Source organism: Aulostomus chinensis, chromosome 5 (genome assembly GCF_037954235.1).
Source record: "Aulostomus chinensis isolate RoL2024-O1b breed Wild chromosome 5, RoL_Achi_v1.0, whole genome shotgun sequence".
Lineage (NCBI taxonomy): Eukaryota > Metazoa > Chordata > Actinopteri > Syngnathiformes > Aulostomidae > Aulostomus > Aulostomus chinensis.
In genome coordinates, this window is record NC_141324.1 from 17,289,074 (window position 1) to 17,310,625 (window position 21,552).

Genomic DNA, 21,552 nt, shown 5'->3' on the forward strand with positions numbered 1-21,552 from the left:
AATCAAACCGAGCAATTGAGTTGAGTATCCGCAATTGATATCATCATCATCATCTCAACTCCACATAAGGTCAACAAAACCTCAGCTTGAACACAAAAGTAACACAGAGTAAAAGCTGAACATACAAAAAAAAAAAACAGGTTCCGCTCTTCTGTGGCTCCTTCAATATTTATGATCACAACACAAGAAGGATACCGTCTCACCGGATGGAGGAGCATCAAGCTAAGAGCCCCGAAAGAAAAGAAGAAGCTACATAAAGGGATGAGAGAATAAGTCCCATAATGGACACATTCACACGAGCGTGCACAGACAGACACGATATATGCATGCTCACAACACCCATTTAACTCAGCCGCTGCTCCCGTCGTTGCACCCCTCAGACTCAAAACTGGAACCAGCACGAGAACGAATACATCCTGCTCCGTATTCCCGATATTTTAAGACGTACAGTATCCTCCCTAAGAATAAAGCGCATGCACTGAAAAAGTACAAAAAAAATGTTCAAGGTGGAAAGGCAAACACCGCCGAGTTACATCCAATCTCATTAAACGTTGTTGTTAACCGTGTTTGGGTGCACCATGAAATTGCTTCCTGAATATTTGAGGGGAAACAGGCAAAAGAGTCAGAGGGAGGTGAGCCTTGAAGGTTTTGATGTCGCGGTCTCCCTTATCCGCCATAGTAAAAAGGACGACCTTCAACCACCTTGAACCCACTGGAGCTGAATTTTCAATAAAAAAGTCAAATTATCACCCGTGCCCAAGGGGCTTCAGGAAGCCTGCGAGTAGATTTAACAGCCATATGGAGGTGTGAGCGAGTTAGTCATACAACGTTTTTCACACAGCGGCGAGCCGTGGGTACGGTGCCCTTTTGGGAGACTTTGTGTAGATTCTTGATTGTTTTGCGTGTGTGTGTCCGCGCGCGTGTGTGTGTGTGTGCGCACACACAGCTACACTAGCATGATAACATACAATAGTGTTATTCAATTTAGACGTGTTCTCCCATGACTGATGTAGTGAGATCCAGGTAATTGATGCCTGAGTTTGGTCTCCCCCCAGCTGCAGGCTCCCCACCGCTGGGACAGCGCTGGCTAAACCGGTGTGAATGAAGAGGAAACGCACAGTGTGATCTCACTCCCTTAACTGCTAGTGAGGTGTTCTTTAGGGATCTTGTTAGTGCTGCTCCAATGCACGCGCACACACACACACACACACACACACACACACAGGCATGCATACACAGCTTCAGTTACACACATAGCCCACAAACATAAGCAAGGAATATATCCCCAGAGGGTGGACGGACCTTAGGTAATGGAGACCACGGACACTATCAAGCTGAGATCCTCTCTTCCTTCCACACCATCAATCTCCATTACATAAAAGAATAAAAATTCCTCCTGGCAAACACAATGCTTCCTTATTAAAAGTAAAATCCACCTTTCTCTGCTGCATATGTTCACACGCTCGAAAAAAGAAGTCTATATATTTTTCGGACTTTGTTTTTTCTCCTGGGTCTGTAGGAAGCGGTAAAGGGAGTCAAGGATAGAAATTAGTCCTTAGGCTAAAAAAGACAAACTTTCAGCCGATTTTGACCTTACAGCATGAGGCTCTACAGAGGCGGATACCGTTCTCCAATGAGAATCCATTGCACAAAAGAAGAAGGGAAAGAGGGAAGAAAAGAGATAGTCTTTACCTGTGGGGAGTGAGAATGAGACAGACCTTTTTGAAGGTATTTGTCTGGAGATTTTTCACCCTGCAATGGAAAACAGTGCGTGCCCTCTTTCAGTACCTTTCTTGTCAGGTACCGTAAAAAGGGGGGGATGAAGAGGCCGATTCTTTAAGCTTCACGCAGGAATTGAAGTCCATTCTATTCTATTGAGGCTGTTATTGCACTGTCTTCTTTTGTTTCATTATTAACCAGCTGTTCATTATCTCTCTCTCTCTCTCTCTCTCACACTCACTTTTTTCTCCTCACTAATCACTCTCCTGGTCAGTCTGAATGCAAAAACCAACGCTCGGTGAACTCTTTTGGGAGAGCAAATGTCATTTCACGCACTATATTCAGTCTGTTTTGCCACAGGGAAGTTGTGGGTTATTGTTGATCTTGTGTCTCACACACACACACACACACACAAACACACATGCATGCACAAACACACACACTGTATCTGACCTCATCTGATTTGGCATTCAGGACGCCTGGGTGCTTGAGCTTTGGCCCAGAACGTATCACCAAATGTCACAGCTGTCCAGTGACACTAGTGTGGAGTGCAAACATCAGTCGTCCCTCTGGCTCGCCCTCTCTCTCTCTCTCTCTCTCTCTCTCTCTGTCTTTCTCTCTCTCTCCCTCCACAGTGGCCATGCCAGTCCTAGCTGTCTGATTTTTGGAATCATCCACCAGCACCCCTTTACATTTTCCTTTTTTATAAACTTGCCAATTCTCAGCCTTGTGTTGCCTGCTAATGTGGCCGCATCACAGGCTTGAACCTCTCTGGATGCAGCTTCTCAATGACCAGACAGGCCGTTACTCACCAGCCACATCAGATAAGGCTGTTTGCTGTTTTGTGTGTGTGTGTGTGTGTGTGTGTGTGTGTGTGTGTGTGTGTGTGTGTGTGTGTGTGTGTGTGTGGGATGTGTGTGTGATGAGAGCTGTGCTCCTGGAGTCCAAGTGCCACACTTTACTTGCTGCGCTATGGTGATGCCTCGTTAAATATGTAGTTCCACAGACTCACTTTAAGCTGTTTCTTTACTTTACACGTGTGTGTGTGTGTGGGGGGGTTACTTCTCTGTTCTGCTCACTTCACATTGATGCATCTACACATCATGTAAATGCTAAAAACACATGAGTGTACAAAAAGCTGTTAAATTATTTCTCCATTTTGGGCTGGATGCAGGTGTCTGTCCAGTGCATGTGTGTGTGTGTGTTTGTGTGACTGAGTGTGTATGTGCTGATGGTGTAAATAGCTCTGATGGGAGACACAAGTGGTTTGCAGGTGTTTGGAGAGATAAAATTGCAGCAGTGTTTGGGTTGAAAGGAGTAAATGCACCTTTGGGTTTGTTTTGTGTGTGTGTGTGTGTGTGTGTGTGTATGTGTGTGTGTATGTGTGTGTGTGTGTGTGTGTGTGTGTAGGAGAGAGTGTATATTAGAGGGCGGGGAGTGTGACTTTATTGTACTTCTGTGAGCTAAAACGTTAAGACAATTATATAAAAGGCAGACAGTGTTTTCAGTATGGTGCAGTCGGCGCCATCTATCGTGTGAATGTGTGTGTGTGTGTGTGTGTGTGTGTGTGTGTGTGTGTGTGAGTGTGTTTTTCTTAGGAGGATATGGTGTTGGGAAGGAGGGGCAAAGCAGCTGTATTGATCCAGAGCGGCACTGGTGACTGCAGGTGTTCCAATCATCTCCACCTGCATCGAGAGAAAAAAAGGAACCGAGGGGTTTCAAATGTTAAGTAGAGCAGAAAAGCTCTATTTGCCACGCGTGAAAAAAATCTACACCCAGCAGCCCACAAGGCACGAGAAGTGTGCTCAGCGTACTCCACACACACACACATGCACACACGCACATACACACACACACACACACACACACGCACACACACACACACGCACACACACACACGCACACACAGAGTATGTGAAATGAGACGAGAACAACCAGGCTGAAACATAGACAGTTTTTACAGTTCATCCTCACCATTGGTTCACTCTCTGCAGGGCTCCAGAGGCCTATGGAGATTCTTTTATGTCTTTATTATGCAATCGAAAAAGAAAAATTACATTTGAGAGCTTAACTTTCAAACTTGCAATCACAAAATAGATCCGTAAACAAAAACGTTCTGCTGTGCAATCATTTGGATTTAATTGCAAGTCAAATTAATGCGTGATTCTCTCAGTTTTGTTTGCAAATTAAAAAAACTTAGCTTGCGTCTCGACAGGTTTTGTTTTCCATTCAAAAAGGTTTGCTTTCCCAACCACAGGAGTTCTTTTTTTTGTCGTCTATGATTACAGGGCAAAAATTTCAAAATTGAATCATAAAACAGATTTGTGGGCAAAAATTCCAGACTGCAATCTCTTTTTTTAATTGCAAGCCAAATGAATTTCTGATTATCTTTAAGATTTGTTTGCGCTTAAAACCACTAGTCAAAAACAAAATCTAAACCGTTTGCATCCAGTCGAGGGTGAATCTTGTGGGCGGGGCCTAAACTGAAAGACATATCAGCATTGGCCTACCTCGATGGGAGGAAGCTGCTAGCTCAACTCATTTAGCTTGTTACACACAGTTTGGTAAAGTTACCTAGAGTTACATACTTTCCTTTTCAGTTCCTTCTCTTTTGTTTCTTTTTAATTCAAAAGTTACTCCTTGTCTATATCAATGCAGAAAGCTATAAGCAACACGTGGTTGAGACACACATGGCTGGGTGTGTGTTTGTTACCGTATTGTTCAGAATATTGGAACACCCCTTTTTATCAGATGCATTTCCAAAAAAACAAACAAACTCCGTCTTAATTTTGGAACGATATACGTAGGAACATAATCCCCCTGAAAAAGTGTGTGTGTGTGTGTGTGTGTGTGTGTGCATGCGTGCATGCATGCGTGTGTGTCATACCAATAAGAGGATAGAAGCATTTATTATACTTTCACACCACAGCATTGTTTCTTCTTGTGTCGTGCTAACATTTACTCAGTAGCGTTGAGGACGAGCTTCTGGAACCCAACACTGTTTTACATACATAACCTCATGGAAATGAGTAGGTGTGAATGATTTGGAATGCTTGTGACTCAGTCACAAACATGACTGTGATCCATGGCAAATACTCAAGTAGCACTGGGCTTTGAGGAAATAAGATTGTTGCCTTCATTTGCCGAGCCACTCACTAGAATGTTATCATCAAGTAAACAGCCGTATTTTTCTTCCTCCACGATCTGTGATGTCCAAATCAAAGTCATTTCTCCCATAATCTGCATCATCATAAAAGTGATAAGATCATTTTAGATGGAATCTTTAATATCATTAGCCGATTTATAGCAGCTTGAATATAAAGTTATGGTCCCAATGTGCAGTAGATCTGGTTAAGGATGCACTTATCAGGCGTAGGTGTTCTACATGTCGTGTATGTCAGACTGAGAAGCAAAACACAATGTACCTTTGGTCATAAATAGCACCTACTGTACATCGTTTCATTTTTAATAAAAACACAAAACCTTGCTTACGTGACGGAAGAACACAATGTTCCCACGCTATTAGAAAAGCCGAGTTTCCCAATGTTTGAAAGTACACACACACACACAAACACAATCGATAAGATGCTTGAGCTCAGGCTTAAGTGTATACAGAGCAAACATGACTATCTTTTTCGTGATGTGTTTGTTATTGCGCATTTATTAATGTAGACGGCTGCTGGAATGACTCCCAGACAGTTTTCACACACTACTACTCCTCTTTTCTCCTCTCCAGGGGTGTTGTTAGCCTGCGTGTCCCATGACAGCTCGCTCCACATAATGAGGCTGACAGACCAAAACAAACTTAGGAACAGAACGTAGAACAAGCAGCAGAAGGAGTCAGAGGAGATAAAGGAGCGAGGTGGGAACTTGCCATCTCGCGCATGATGCATGGCGTTAGCGGTGGCTAGCTGGTTCATAGCGTGAGTCATTTTCTTCAGCCTTCTGAATCCACCTTATCTCTACCACCTCCTTCTTTTTTTCTGCTCTCGTGTACACAAATGCGTTTAGTCATAGCCGTAAGATGATAATTGATGACAAGATAATGCACCGTGCCGTCTCCCGTTTCATTATTCCTCCTTTCCCTCTCATTGTCTCTCGCTTCCTCTCTCTCCCCAGGTGTGCTGGTAGCTGGGGCTAAATGATGAACAGAACCACAGTGTCTGCTGTCTCTAATGGGGACATTATGCAGGAGGATGGGAGTAGCGCTCACATCAGGCTCGTAAATCACACACTCCTGAAGAGAGACTCACTGCAAGGCCTTGCTGCTCCACTTACGCCACAATAGAGACACACATATAGAGAAAAAATATGGACCGCGTGCGCACACACACACGTGCGCGCAAACACGTATTATAGCATTCGCATATATTGACATAGTCAGAAAAGTAAATGCACACCTGTATTAGCGCTGCTGCTGCTGCGGCTGCACAGTCCATTTCCCTGACCTGCAAAGTCAAAACCCTCCATGTAACTATCAAGCTACACTTCACCTACATCTGTCCGGTGCTGCCTGGACAGTGTGCTACAGCAGCACAGCTTGTGTCAATGTGATTGAAGTTTGACAGAGCAGTTAAAGCACTATTAGTGCTCCTTGTCACAGCCAGGAACACACAGAGGCCACAGGTGAGGTAAACACAGACCCAATTTAGCATATTTTCCATCAGTCAACATGACAGGCAAGGAGATAAAGAAATGCACACCCACAGCGACTGGGAAAACAAGCAGTGGAGTCTCACAAAGAGTGCTATATGATGGTATTTTGGCAGGTGTGTGCGCGTATGTCTGCGTGTGTGCGCGTTCAGGCAACACACACATATTCATACAGACATGCAAAATAGCACCCAGCACAGCCACACACCTGTCTAGAGACACACACACACACACACACACACACACACACACACACACACACACACACACACACACACACACACACACACAAGGGTTGATGACAGACAAGGCATTATCCAAAGTGAAATATCTCCAGGAGATGGCTCTCAGAGCTAATTGACTGTGATGAGCTAGCGGCAGCATGCATTGATGCTTTCCTTTTTCCTCTCAATCTTTATCCTTCAGTTTCCACTTTATCTCCACAAAGATAATCAGGAGAAATCCACAAATTTGGGTATTTCCTCTGTGTGAGGGGAAAATCCTTGAAAACATCCCGAACTGCTGATGCATGGCTTATTGCTACAACAAATATGTTAATCTAGATAATCCGAGGAGATAAATCAGATTTATACTCCGTTTCTGTGGAACTATTGCTTCAAAACAACATCTGACACCTGTGATGATGGGAGTACGGGAAAGTGTCAGCGATACTGGGAACAGTCAGGGGATCCAAAAAAATCCCCATCCCGTGAGTTATGCTCACAGGAGTTAGCGCACGCTAACATGGTGAGCTGATAAGAGTAAGCATGTTGCCAAAAGGGAGGGGGGTCATGATGTGGCAACAGGGGCTTAGCCGATAGAGCTGTTTGGACTAGAAACAGACAGCCGGTGCAGTGTGGAGAGACAAGTTTAAATGCTTTCTCCTCAGGAGGCCATGAACCAAGTTGACCTTCGCTGACTCAGCCCAGTGTTGATATGCATAACTCGACAAACACACACACTAACAAGAGGACGTCTTCCAAAATATCTGGCAGGCTGTTTCTGCAGTACATTTACTGTGCTGCAAAGCAGACAAAAGAAGTATAGGAAAAATTGAGGTAGGTAAAAGAGGGTGGCTGACAGAGGGGAGCGACTGATACAGCAAACAAAAGGAAACACACTCTCACCGCCATGTTTACACGGTCCGCTGGTATTTGTCTTACATCTTTGAAATAGCATGAAGCAACCTTTATCCAGCATGATTCTTCCCTGAAGATAATGGATTGTGAACACAAAACCTCCTCCTCAAATCCCGTTGTCTGCCCCCTCCTTGCTTCCCATCATCATCAAACACACACATGAGTGCGGATACTTCAGACAGAGGCACACACACACCTCTGTCAACACTCCCTGAGGCAGTAGTGTTAATTCCTCCCAGCCTATTCTCAGTCACACATGGCCGTGGAAGCAGCCGCCAGTAGAGCCTCACTGCTAGATTAACCTTTGCTCTCGCCACAGATCTGTTTTTCAGTGAGACCGGCAGTCAGACAGGGGCCATGGCTGGCAGATAGTAACTCATTGTCAGAGTGCCGTCAGCACTGGGTGCTGCATTAGTGGCTTTTGAAGAGGGGGACTGTTGACGTGGGCAGGGTGCCAGGCAAGAGGAAAAACAGGCCTGTTGCCCTACACAGCACTTAACCTGACCTCTCCCCTCAGGATGTGGAGAAAGGGCGGAGGAGTCTGAGTGTGTGTGTCCCCGTGGGTACATGTACACACATACACATGTGCGGCGGTGAGAGTTGTGCTTTCTCTCAGGTTGAGCAAGCGCGTAATTTTTCACTGGTGATAAATCCCAAACGCTGGAGAAAGAAAAACAGAACTGACAATTTCTTTCTCTTTTCTTGCAGTTTTTTTTTAATCGATGCACAATGTGAGAACCTGTTTTCCCTCTCCTCCTCCTCCCTCTCCTCCTCCTCCTCCTCCTCCTCTTCCTCACTGTGGTCTGTGTTTCATTTACCAGAGGAAAAAGGTTACGTGTCATAGTAAATATAACAAGCGTGTTCTGGAGAAATACAGCCACCGGCACTCAGGATACTCAATTAAACAGAAGCAATAACTTCAAAATTATGGACACTCGGCTTGTTTTTCTTCCTCGTACACACTTCTGGCCTTTGTAGAATGACATAAGAAGCTAAACGACAAACTGAAGCGATGAATTTGAATATTAATATTATTTTTATTCCAGCTACTCCACGCTTTCTAAAAAAGACTCATGTAGGTTTAACTTATTAAATAATAATGACATCCATTATTTAAAAAAGGTTTGGTTCAATGCTGATGTGTAAAATACTTAATAGTTCTGAGTTCACTTAACTTACTGTAATTAATAATAACAGCTTTATTTATCCAAATGACCGCAACCATAAATATTTGAATTATTTGTACACATATCCAATAATCATTCACTCCTCAGCTGTTTCCGTGGCCATCGGTTTCCTCAAACTATTTGAGTTGAACGAACTCATCAGGTCACGTTTTTATTCGATTGGCTTTCTTTTTAATTAGCCTTATCAAATTGTCATTATTGTGTCTCTCGGTGCTGAGGATTCTCTTTTTTTCCACATTGTTATAAATCACCACATAGAAGGTCAAAATAAAGGTTGCATGAATGACAGATGATGAGATCCGGGGCTCAGCTGCTGGACTCACGTGTGCAACAGGTCTATCGAGTGATTAAAACCATAATGAATCAACTGGCTGTGAAATATTTGTTTAGCAGGAGAGAAAAGGAAAGAAAAATCAATACTAAATGCTTTGTAGCATCAGGAATGGAACACGTCCATGTTCTGACCTTTCTACAATCCTCACTTACAGCACTCACTTCAGTCAATATGATTACCTGTTGCAGTAATGGTGGAAAGAACGGACTGTCAAAGTTAACTTGATGGACTTAAACAGATTTAAGGGGGAGGGCGGGGGGAGAAAAAGAAAAAGAGAAGCAGAGAGACAATGACTGACTTGAGCTGAGCTGCTGCAGCAAAGGCACAAAAGACAACTCATTTCCTGCAAGCGGTGAATGGTCAGGGCCCGATGAACATTCCAGTTCCACCTGCCTCAGCTCTACTCTGCCAAAACCCACTTTAAATGACTTATAATAGAGGAGGTAGGAGGAAGGTGGAGGGATGGAGGGACGGAGTGGGAGCTGCTGCCGGCAGCTTTGTACCTCATTGTGTTGTTTGAATAACACTGAAAGGCAAGATAGCACCAAACAAAAGCGGAACAGGAAAAGGCCATTGGAGAGTTCCTTTCAACAGCCCTGCCTCTCTCGTTCACCCGCCCCCTCCACCTACCCCCGTGTCACCCAGGTGAGTCTTTCTCGCTCCGCTGCTAACCAAGTGAAAAGCCATTCCTGGCAGTGAGCATCCCAGGTGGGTAATGTACTCTTTCAAGCACCTTCTTCTCAACTAAGAGCAGGCGGGGGATGCGCTGCCGTAGAGCTGAGCTGCTCTTAACACACACACACACACACACACACACACACACACACACACACACACACACACACAAAAATCAAGCACAGGAATGTTGGACTATAGTCTAGTTTGCAGAGAGATAGCTGTGAGTGAAAAAGTGATTTGGGTTTTAATGAAGCGCTGATGAATGGGTCTCAGACCCCGGCGGCAATAACTCAAAGCCCAGGCAAAGACACACGCCTGACAGGACTAAGAGCTGCACGCTGCTGGTTCACGGCGGGGCCACGGTTCTCTCACACTTCTTAGCTCGACTAGATAGTCACGCCACAGATTCTCTAAGCAAAAAGAGAAAAAAAAAAAAGGATTTAGTTGTTGAGATTTTTTGGACAACGTGGGAGCAGATATGTGCAAATTTGTGTGTGTGTGTGTGAGGGAGTATATTGTATGTGCATGTAAAACCTAGTCATGCAGCTGCATTAAACGCTCAGGTTGATTTGTCAAAGCCAGTGGATGGGATCATAAAACAGTGGGCCACATCTAAGTGAGACCTCAGGCTTGTTCCACATTACAACAAATACAGAAAAATCAAAGCACATTACCTTTATTACACTTGTTGATTGATGGCTTCCGACGCAGTCTTTCCAATTAAGTCGTCACACTATTGCAGCAGACATCAGATTTGACTTTTTGTTTTTTTCTATAAGCAGATGACTGTAAAATATGGCACATATAGGAGGAAGATTCTGATCTGTTATCTGAGCTTTGTAATAAAAGCATATCAAGCTCCATCTCAGCTCCAGGGCGGAGTCAGACATTACATCTGCATCACATACTGACAGAAAACAGCACGCACAAGCGTCAGAGTGCTGACCTCCCTAAATGTTGAATCTGAGTGGAAAGTGTGGAGCTAAAATAGTGACACTTGACCATGTTTCTGTTCTTTTTTTCCTTCCTCTTTTAAAATTCTCTCAGCAAAGTCTCTTTGTTACAGGAGCGAGGAAGTCAAAGGAATGTGGCATGTGTCAAATTCAAAACCGTTAAATTCAATACATGTGGACAAAGGTAACAAAAGCAAAAGCAGTTTCTTTTTCCCTAAACGACCGATATGTAAAAATCAGCTTGTGTGTGTGTGTGTGTGTGTGTGTGTGTGTGTGTGTATGCGCATGTGTGAGAGGATTAGAGCTATGCTAACAGCGGAGAGAATAAACTCTAATAACACCGCCATTTACGACAACAAAACAGAGAGCAGAGTCGAGATATAAACTCCAAATTGAGAGTCACAGACAAGCAATGCTGGTAATTTGCAATTTATATCAGTAATTGAAGCAATTAGCTTTGTTTTGTTGTGGGAAGGAAAGCAGTTAAAGACGCAGGCATGCAACAACACACACAAACACAGCTTCTCACACACTCACACACATAACACATACCTTCACTGAGGTATTATTGACACTTCCATCATGTGTAAAATGGGTAAATCGTACATGTACGCACAACCCCGCCCGACAAACTGTTGTCTTTAGATTCCATAGGGTACCAGATGGTGGTCCTCCTCTCACTCCTTTGTGTCCTCGTTTTTTTTGTAGTTGTTGTGTTTTTTGTGTCTTTTCTACCTTGGACTACAGATAAAGCTTTGACCAAACACATCTGTGCCTCAGTTGCTCACAAAAGCCGCACAGATAATGCAGCCGCACCAAGTGGAAGGGTAAATATTTCTGCTGAGGTTGTGGTGGCAGTGAATGTGTGTGTGTGTGTGTGTGAGTGGGGGGGTCTCAGCTCAGCTCAGCTCAGCTCAAATTGTCTGATGAAGACAGATCTATGTGTTTTGCATATGGCTATGTTTTGTAATGGTTGTAAGTAAGAGGGCTGCAAATTCATTATTTTCATCTCCTTTCGTCCTCCTAACATTTCAGTTTTACCAAAATGTTGTTCCTGCGACTGTTTTGGCCTGTAAAGCCATTTTGGAGCCGTCAAGAAAGTTTTTATATCATAAAACCTTTATTAGATGCAGTTAACAGCCGTGCAACACCTAAAAGCCCTGCCCCTCCTTCGTTAAAATGAGCTACACAATTTGTGTATAAAATGAAAGGTCAGCCAGTTTGTGTGGTGCTTGTCTCTAGTCAGCGTGGTTCAATTCAACACTTTTTTCCACTTCATATCTTGACTGAATATCACTCTTTATCAGTTACCGAGCGGAACGGAACACTGCATCCTGATTCCTCTGTCATTTCTAGATCTGGACCGCTGTGAGACATCCTCTCTCTCAAAGTTTCAGAAGTTAAAGAAGGTAAGAGGACAGCGGCTAATCTGCTGATCAATAAGAGGATTTCACTTCTTACAAAAGGACCGCTCATCTGCATTCACCACAGCTGCAGGGAAAGAATCCTGCAGAGCTTCCGGAATACTATCTCTCCTTCCCTGTGTTCTTTTCCCACCCTGCCTTTTCTCCATGTTCACCTTTCTTCTGATAATCTCCGTCTTTCATGCCAACAGGAATGGGCGGATTAGAGCTGGGGAGAGTATTCGCACAAACCTCTCTGGCAATATAACCAATGTCTCCCCGTCGATTGTGTGTGTGTGTCTACATGTGCGCGTTGGTGCACACATGTTGTATGTAGTCTATGGTACTTCCATGTAGGTATACTGGATGTGTGTGGTATAATGCTTAACAACACAGGATAATTTACTTTGAACAGTCCATCACTGCTTCCTCTAATCCTGCTCAAATTAGACAGTCTTCAGGGGACTCTCTCTCTCTCTCTCTCTCTCTCTCTCTCTCTCTCTCTCTCACGAACACAGCTGAGTCTCTTTAACAACTTTGGAGAAGGATAAACGCACCTGTTTAGAGCAGCCCTGTCTGTCTTAGGCACAGTCTAAATTGAGTTTGCTTTTAATCCCTTTCACTCTCCCGTGTCGTTTGGAGCATTTTTTCTTCTACAGGCATAGTTAAATCAGACTATCAACACACACACACACACACACACACACACACACACACACACACACACACACACACACACACACAATCTCAAGCTGCAGTCTTCCAGAGCCGTAGCGGGACAGAAACAGCAAAGCCAGCAGTCTTTCACAGACGATGGGCAAAGACTTGCAGCATCTAATAAAATGGTATTAGATGGTCCAATCTGTCCAATCCATCCAGGGCTGATGCCTCTGCACTTCTTCACTCCACTTGAGAATCATTTTTTAAACCTCTTGCAGAAACAAAAACGCTGCACAAGAGGGAGGGAGGGCGGTCCTTTGTCTCAGGTCACTTTCGCACGGCTGATAGATGTTGCACAAACTCACATTTACTCTGCCGTTGGACTGCTTACGACTTCTACTCCCCATTCTAGCTTGTATCGACACTCTAAAACTGCCACCCAACATTTTGAGGTCTTGATAGGCTGCAGTGAACGGCTGGTGCTCTTAAGGTATTTGTAGCTGCAGATAAAGACCTGAGAAAACCCAAGTGACCACGTGGAGGTAAAGGTAATTCAGTGAGTCACTAGCAATGAGAAAATACAAAGACGGTCCGAATACTCAGTTTATGAGATAACAAAAGGAAGTGCTGTGCTGTCACGACCTGCTGAAGGTTTCCACAACACTTCAGTAAATCTGCTCATTAGACAGCTGACTGAACACTTGCATGAGGGTCCGTCGGTGGCCTACTCTGAGACGACGCTTAGCCCCAAATGACGCTTTTTGCGTTGTGTGTCAAGCCAGTACAAGATGAGGAACATTTAATTAACACTTCTAATTGTGCCTCGAAGGCTTCCTTCATATAGCGGCGCCTTATCTGCTGCTGATTATGTTGTCGTGATAGGGTTAGTGGTATGGCTGCAAACGTCAAGGGTAAGGCAGGGCGTCCCCGTTCGCATCCTGTATCCGTCCCCTCTCTCTCACATTTTTCGAATGTAATGAATGTAACTGCTCTGTTAGCTTCTGAATGTTTCCTCAGCGCTCCATAAGCGGGGCGTTCACGCGACTTAGGCTGAGTTTTTGTTGTGATTATAGAAATCATGCGTGCCTCCTGCATTAATCTGTCCCCCTCACTTCTTCCATCGCTGATATGTTCTGTATAGGTCACACAATGATATTCATATCTTTGGATACAAAGCAGGTGTTCAGATTACAATCTCAGAACCCATCAGCTTTGTCTGAGAACTTAGCCTCTGGGAACAAGTGATAGTATTGTGGAGGTACCGGTGCAACCAGCGGTTATCCAGTTCGAGACTTCCTTGTTTGGTCTGCTGTTTATTGTTTACAACAGCTTTTTTTTTACTTGTCATATTACAGTCATTTTTCTGACGTTACATTTCGGCCGATGCGTTCTGTTTTTTTTGTACTCCTCACTGCCTGTTGACTGTTGCTGACCTAACCGAGGCCCACTCAAATGTGACTGGTCAAAGCTCCTCGAGCGTAAACACCAGAAGCCTCCCTGTCCTGACATTTTCTCCCTTGCCCAGTGATTCTGTATTCATATGCAGAATCTATTTATAGCGATTATTCATTAACCTATGACTGAGACCTTTTACAGGTATTCACGTTGAAATCAATGCTTGACTTAGTTTATTCAAAAGAGGCTTCTGTACTACAAGGGACTCGGAGTAGAGCCGCTGCTCTTTTGTGTGGAAAGAAGCCAGTCGAGGCATCTGGTTAGAATGTCACCTGGGCGCCTCCCTAGGGAGGGGCAAACCAAGAACCACATGGAGGGATTACATCTCCACGCTGGCCTGGGAACGCTCAGTTGGAGCTGGTCGATGTGGCCAGAATAAGGGAAGTTTGGGGTTCCCTGCTGGAGCTGCTGCCTCCACCATGGCCTGATTTTGGAGAAGAGGTAGAAGATGGACAAAGTTCTATTCTGGAAACAGTTAAATTTGATTACCGTTATTTTTTACAGTGAAATTGGGTTTTACCTTGGGTTATTTTTAACGTTCTGAACCAAACATGATGCAACTGCAGACTCTGGGTTGAGATAGCATGTTTGGAATGGTGTTCCCACATCAGCAGCCTCAAACACAGACATTGATTCGTCTCGGTGAAACATCCACTCAGCTTGATGCCAAATGCTCTGAGTGAAAGTGTTCAAAAATGTCAATCCTACCAGTCTGCTTTGGTAGTTTGAACAACTTTCTAAGTGAATCCAAGGCCAGCAAGCTGCTCTCAGTGAACCTGGACTCTGTTTCATAACGACTCAAAGGTGTTGAGCCATTCATTTGGAGCAAATTCAGATAAAGCCTTTGGCCCAGGCAATCCTGGATTGTCTAACAGGCAAAAAGCAAACACATTGGAGAGGGCATATTTCAGCCCCTGCACACTCTGGCCATATTCTTCTGCCTCACTGAACTCACTTGACGCTCTGCCAGCCTAAATGTAAAAGCCATTCCTCTTCACTTCCCTTCTGTCTGTACGCTCCTGTCCTGATGTTACCTTCCCGCTCCTCCCTCCTTCTCCCAATTTCAACTTCTGTTTCGAATAGCTGTGCCTTTGAATTAACACAAAAAGTCGTCAATAAAGCATTCAGTGAGACGAAGAACCAAGAAAATGTTAACAGTGGTCATACGATGGTGGAGATGGAACTGGTAGAAGAAAGTAAACTGGGAGATAACAAAGACAGACCTACTAACACAGAAAGAGTCAAGGAGGCACCCAGAGGTCTGAAAGCTATTAACTCTGGTGGCGGCTAGAAGGAATGGGGTCTGTGATGGCCTATTTCTGTAGGCTCTATATCTCATCAAGGGCTCTCACCCCAGACTCCATGTTGTGTGATTTATTTGGACTCCCAAGTCTTTTTTTTTTAAATTAAACATGTGTGTGTGTGTGTGTGTGTGTGTGTGTGTGTGTGTGTGTGTGTGTGTGTGTGAGTGCGTGTACATGGATGTGTAAGCCCATTCAAACAAGACCTCCATCCCCCAAAGACCTCCAGCCTTGTTGTAATGGAGGAAGGATACAGGTGTTCAGGCTCCCCTCATGATGTAATGAGTTCGCAGACCAACTGAATCTTGATTTCAATAATCCAGAGTTTTATTCAAAACTTTACTGAGTCTATTTCGCATTCGTCCTTTCAGAGGACACTTGAGGCCGTCTGGTTGAGTGCAGCATCAGCACTCAGCCCAGGGCGCTATAACAAATCCTTAAGCGGTTACTTCTCTGGCAGGTGCTCTCCTGACAAGACACAATGTGAGCAGATAAAAGCTGATAATGGTGTCCAGTGATGTGTACAAAAGGGCCACTATTTACCAGCGTCCACTTAATGATGGTGGGAGTCAAAGGGGAGGAAAGGTATTAAATTAGCATTGGTAAATATTTGGAGGACATTAAAACAAGAAGTCTATTCAGCATCAAAGTGTCATCAATGTGCAATATCTTTATTTATCCAAACACAATTTTCCTTTGAAAGTTTTTTTGTTTTTTTTTTAATTCTGCAACCACTATCACTTTAATTTTGGCCATTAATACACCGACACAAGTGAAAACCAGGCAGCACTTGGCAGAACATGAAACATGGGGTAAAAAACCCACCTGTCTTCAGGTCTCAACTGTGAGACAGGAAATGAGCTGCTGTGTCCACCACATCACTTTAGATAATGGAGAGATTTATTAGAACGAGGCTGCTGCTGCTGCTGCTGCTGCTGTGCCAACCCTAATTAATTTTCCTGAGTGTGTTTTTGTGTGTGTGTGTGTGTGTGTGTGTGTGTGTGTGTGTGTGTGTGTGTGTGAAAGAGAGAGAGAGAGAGAGAGAGAGAGAGAGAGAGTTTTGGCTTTGACTATGATGGAATTTTGTTTCTGTACAGTGTTGTAGTAGTAGTTGTAGTAGTAGTATTCCTCTTTAGGGTAATATGATGTCATTAAATACAGCAACGTCCACAATACTACATTCTCATGACTAATTCTGTTTATGACGGTTTGATAAAATAAGCTGTTTTCTTTCCTAAAATTAATTACAAGTAGCCATTAATCATATATATAAAACTATGTGTACTGTATATCTATTTTCCCTGACACTTCTTAAAATACATGTCGCATTGTCATTCGATGTAAGGAACTACATCCTATCATGAATTACTGTTATTATTTCTTGACAATCTTTTATTATCGTCTCAGAAAAAAGATCGTACTTCTACCCACATTTGGGCCTTGCCGGGTGTCAGTTTCGGTCGCCGTCAGCCATCGGCGATGGACCATCAGCTCAATCCTGCTCCTTTAGTTGTGGGATAACGTAAAACATGTGGGACTGGCCAACCAGAGCGCGATAGCTCAGACGGCCAGGCCCCGTCAGATGGCTGTGGTATAGCAGCCCTCGCCTCTGTCAACCTCACCGCTAATTAGGATGTTAACATTTGCTCCTCTCTGTCAGCGTGCAAGTTAAGGAGCTTTTTAATCCAAGAAGTTTGGGCTTGAAAAAATTATTTTCTTTATTTCATTATCTTGCTATGTCAAGGTAGTGTCAGAGCTATGAGCCATTTAAGTGTCTTTCCTGGCTGCTTCTATGTGGAGGAGGCTAATTTAACAGAAAATACACTCAAACTTTGCAGAACTTAAAGCTGCTTTTGATGGCAATACTTGCTATCACCTGCACCCAGAGCTCCTCAGTTGACTCGTAGGCTGTTGTCTCAGCTACGTATTGTGCTTCCACCCTTTTTTAATCTTCTCAGCAACAGACAGCTGGATTGGTTCTGTACGACTTCAAAACAACCATATTGCCACCAAAGCAACAAGGCCAAAATTATCCCAGCATGGGAGCATCCTGGGAAAGCCCAGTAGCATTCTGGTTGTTGTAGGCTTTCTACTCTCTGAGAAAAAGCAATTTCTACAGCCTCCTTTCTCAGTTTTTTCATCTCAAAAACCTTTCCATCAGTACGTCTTGAAAGAACCACAACTTGTTCACGACACATTACGTGGTGGCGGACTGTTGGAAAGTGCCAATGGAAAGTCAATTAGGTTCTGGCGTCATGGTTAACGTCATGATAAACCCTGTGATTCTGGTACGATGTTTACTGTTGCTAAACAGCAAGAAAGTGTGGAACTCAATAGCCGTAATGTTTTGTTGTCAACACCGAACAGGTGCCCATTTTGTCTCAAAGGTAAGGATTTTGTTTGTAGTTTCATCCCTTAAAGTATTCGACTCTCCGCTGACATTGTCATTTCAACACCGTGTGATGCAGTGTTACGAGGGCTGGCTGAAGAAAATTACTTCAACAACTTGAAATCAGAGGTTTACCGAGACGCGAGGATCTCACATATCCTCTCAGCTCTGCATCCTTTGTAACACCTTTTCAGTGAGGATGACATTGCCTCCTCTGCTAAATCATTGCCCTCAATTTCACCATGGGTGATCAGTTCTTTTCTTCCGTCAGTCTTAACTTCTGCCACCACTTATTTCTCACTCTTCCACTCCGTATCAGACTGTTCTGTACCTCTCCTGCTTTCTCTATTACTTAAACTCCTCGATTCCTTTGAGTCACGCTGCATATCATTATCGTTCCAACCTCCTCCACGCTGTCTGGAATCACAGCAGCGGTGTAATGGTCCATAGGAGGGGAGGGTTAAGTTCAAGGCCGAGCCAAAAAAGTGTTATTATTTGCTATAATGGTCCTCTGGTACGATATATCTCTGGGCTAGATGTGTGTATGTGTTGGGAAATTTATACATGTCAAAGATGAGCGGCCATAACTTGTGACTGGCAATACTCTGACCTGCTCATCATATATCTCTTATTATGTGTTTGTGTGTGCGTATGCGTGTGTGTGAGTGATTGTTTTTTGATACTGTGCCCCCCCCCATCCCCCCAAACAATACATCTTCTGTAATAGCTGGACGACAGCGACCCCCCCCTCCTTGATAGTGGGCTGGCGTAAATCAAACTTTATTTGGCTTCCTGCCACAGATACGTCAGCTCACCCTGTCCAAGAGGATCCAACAAATAGCATTCCATGTCACTCACATCACACTCCATAGATCTTCCAGACGGATACAGTATCCCCCTGCCTTCCTTTCTCTGAGACAGACTCCTGCAGTCTTCTGCTGGTGTCCCCCTGCACGTCCCTCCTATGGATTTGCTGCAATACAATGTCATCTCTCTTCCTTTGGCCTCTCAAATAGGCCTGTCAGAGTATTTCCACTGGATCAAAAGCCCAGATGGCTACAGTCAGCGGGAGTGAGAGAGAAAGCCTCCAGTATAAAGACTGGAATAGACTCGGATGACATGGACTACACTGAGCTCAAAATCTCATTGTGCTACAGGAACGAATCTGCGTTCATTCATGTGCAGCTCAAATAAATACAGCAGAGAAACGTGAAGAACAGAGAAACACACGACAGACAAAATCACTTTTTTCCCCGTCTTTCTTGAGCCATATACCTGCTGTTCTCATGTCGAGTCCTATTTCTGTTTGTTTGGTTTACTGCCACATATGCTCGCTGTGTATAATTCCTCCAGTGACCATGGCAGTTGAGGAAATGTACAACAACAAGGCGGTGCATGTTCCTGCTGCTGTTCCCTTCCTTCCTCTGCAGTAGGACAAGGATTGATGCTACAGTCAGTGTCAGGTCACTAGCTGCTCTTTTGTGCCTCGGGAGAAAGCAGAAGAAGAACGTGCTGGCTCCCTCATTGTCCTCTTCCTCTCTTTTCTTCCTCTAGTTCAGACATGTGACCCATTATCTTGAATGTTTAACTGCCTTGAGACAATGAAAGCGTCCAATTGTCAGCTGAGGTCAACAGGATGGTTTGATCAAACATGAGGACTGTTTGAATCAGTCCTCAAGGTAAACTCTGGAGACACTGTACAAAACTCTTAACACGAGTGATACGCCAGCGCTTGATTTAGAGATGTTTCAAAAGCAAGAAATCTGTACTTTGCTTTCAGAGAATCTTTGAACATCAAAAGCTGTGATATGAGAAAACGCCACTGAACTAACGTGAACACGCACGCGCACGCCAACACTGGGGACAGAGCAGAACATCTGTGATCAGCATTAGTCGGATGGATCTGCTTGAGTTAGCATGAAAATCCAACGAACAGACAAGCAAGGGAGGCTAGTTTCTTTTGGCAAAGAGGGAAAGAGGAGAGAGGGAAAAAGACAACAGAGGGATTGGGATAAAACTGAATAGTTTGATATTTCCACTCCCAAAGCAGCGTTGGTTTGTAATTTACCTACAAAGGTTTTAATGTGTGTGTGTGTGTGTGTGTGTGTGAAATATGTGGATTGAGCAACAGTGTGAGCGAGAGGGATATTGGAGAGATAGGAAGCAGAAGAAATGGAGCTCAGAATAAATGAGGAGGGGAGAAAAAAATGAGAGAGGCAGACAGGGGAACTCATTAACTCCTCTTTAATAAAGCCCAAGTCGCATGGGGACCCTTTCTTTCCCTCATCTATCCTGTCAAATACACACACACACACACACACACACACACATGCACAGCTTGCAATAGTGTACTATCATGTCAAATTGATCATCTCTACCACACACGAAGTGATCATACGATGACAACATCTCCGAAACAATACTGTAGCACTTTGCTCATTACTGCCATTCAACCAGCATTTATAATCCCTCCCCTCCACACACACACACACACACACACACACACACACACACACACAAACACACACCTCCTCTTCCTTCTTACTGGAGTGCTGACGGTGAAGATGCTGAATGTAAATATTTTTGTTGCCTCAGTGCAATTCAGCGCCATAAAGAAATTCAATATCTTAAAGCAACAGCTTTGAGAATTTCTGTAAATACGACAGGGAAGCAAAAAAAAAAAAAAAAGTGTTTCATCCCTTCACTATTTGCAAACCATCTTGAAAGACAAATAAGGGAAAAGCATTTCCATGATAAACACACAAACTGGCACCGGGCCCAGCTCTAGATTCCTTTTTCTTACATTTGTGGGATGCTCTGACCCGCGGCGCTGCAGCGGAACGAGTATGGTGAGTTACTATAGGGAAGGAAGGAAGGAAAGGGATTGCAGCATTAAAATACCTTATATCTGAACATCCATACCTTCCCTAGGGGCCAGACAGCAAGGCTAATTTAAGAAGCGTGGGCCCTGTCAGCTGTCATTAGCATGTGTAGCTCACCGATACACACAAACACACAAGAGTGGGCCCATTTATCCAAAAACACCCATGGCGCACCAATACACACAAACACACACACACACGCACGCACGCGCTCGCTAGTCAAAAGGTAATTCCACCAACTGTCAGGAGTCATCATCTCCAAGTGCAAAGACACACAACCTGGTGCTCTAATGGGTGAAGAGAGGGAGAAAGAGACGGAGTGTAGGGAGAGTTATTGATTGGGGCTCACTAACAGCACAACAGAAGAGAGCCATAAATCGCAAGTGCGTATTTAACATGAACCCATCACTGCTGATGGTGTGTGAGGTCCATTCTGTTGCCATCTGAAGGTGTGTTAATTGCAAAGGTCTGCAGGTTCTCTGCACGCCATAATGCACAAGAAGATTATAATTAAAATATCTGTTATAACCTCTGTAAAATGTATCTTCTTTCTATTGTTTCTGCTCATTATAGAGAGAGATGACTTTGTCAATAGGGGAAAGACATGTAAGAGAGAACTACAAAGTTCATGGTCAGCACCTTCAACCCAAAGGTAAGGAAGATGATGTATGATAAATGCTCAATGTATGTAATGGAGGGTAATGCATAATTTTATGTTGTTTCATAACCTTCTAGAAACATCTTTACATTCACAGAGAATGCTCATGATCTCTAAAGTACGACAAATGGAATTAGATTA

At 43.9% G+C, this 21,552-nt stretch overlaps 1 protein-coding gene across 2 annotated transcripts in view; it reads right to left on the reverse strand.

Moving 5' to 3' along the window:
- The window catches only part of ephb1 (EPH receptor B1), a 159,473-nt gene that overhangs the window by 121,590 nt on the left and 16,331 nt on the right, over positions 1–21,552 (reverse strand). The window lies entirely within an intron of this gene.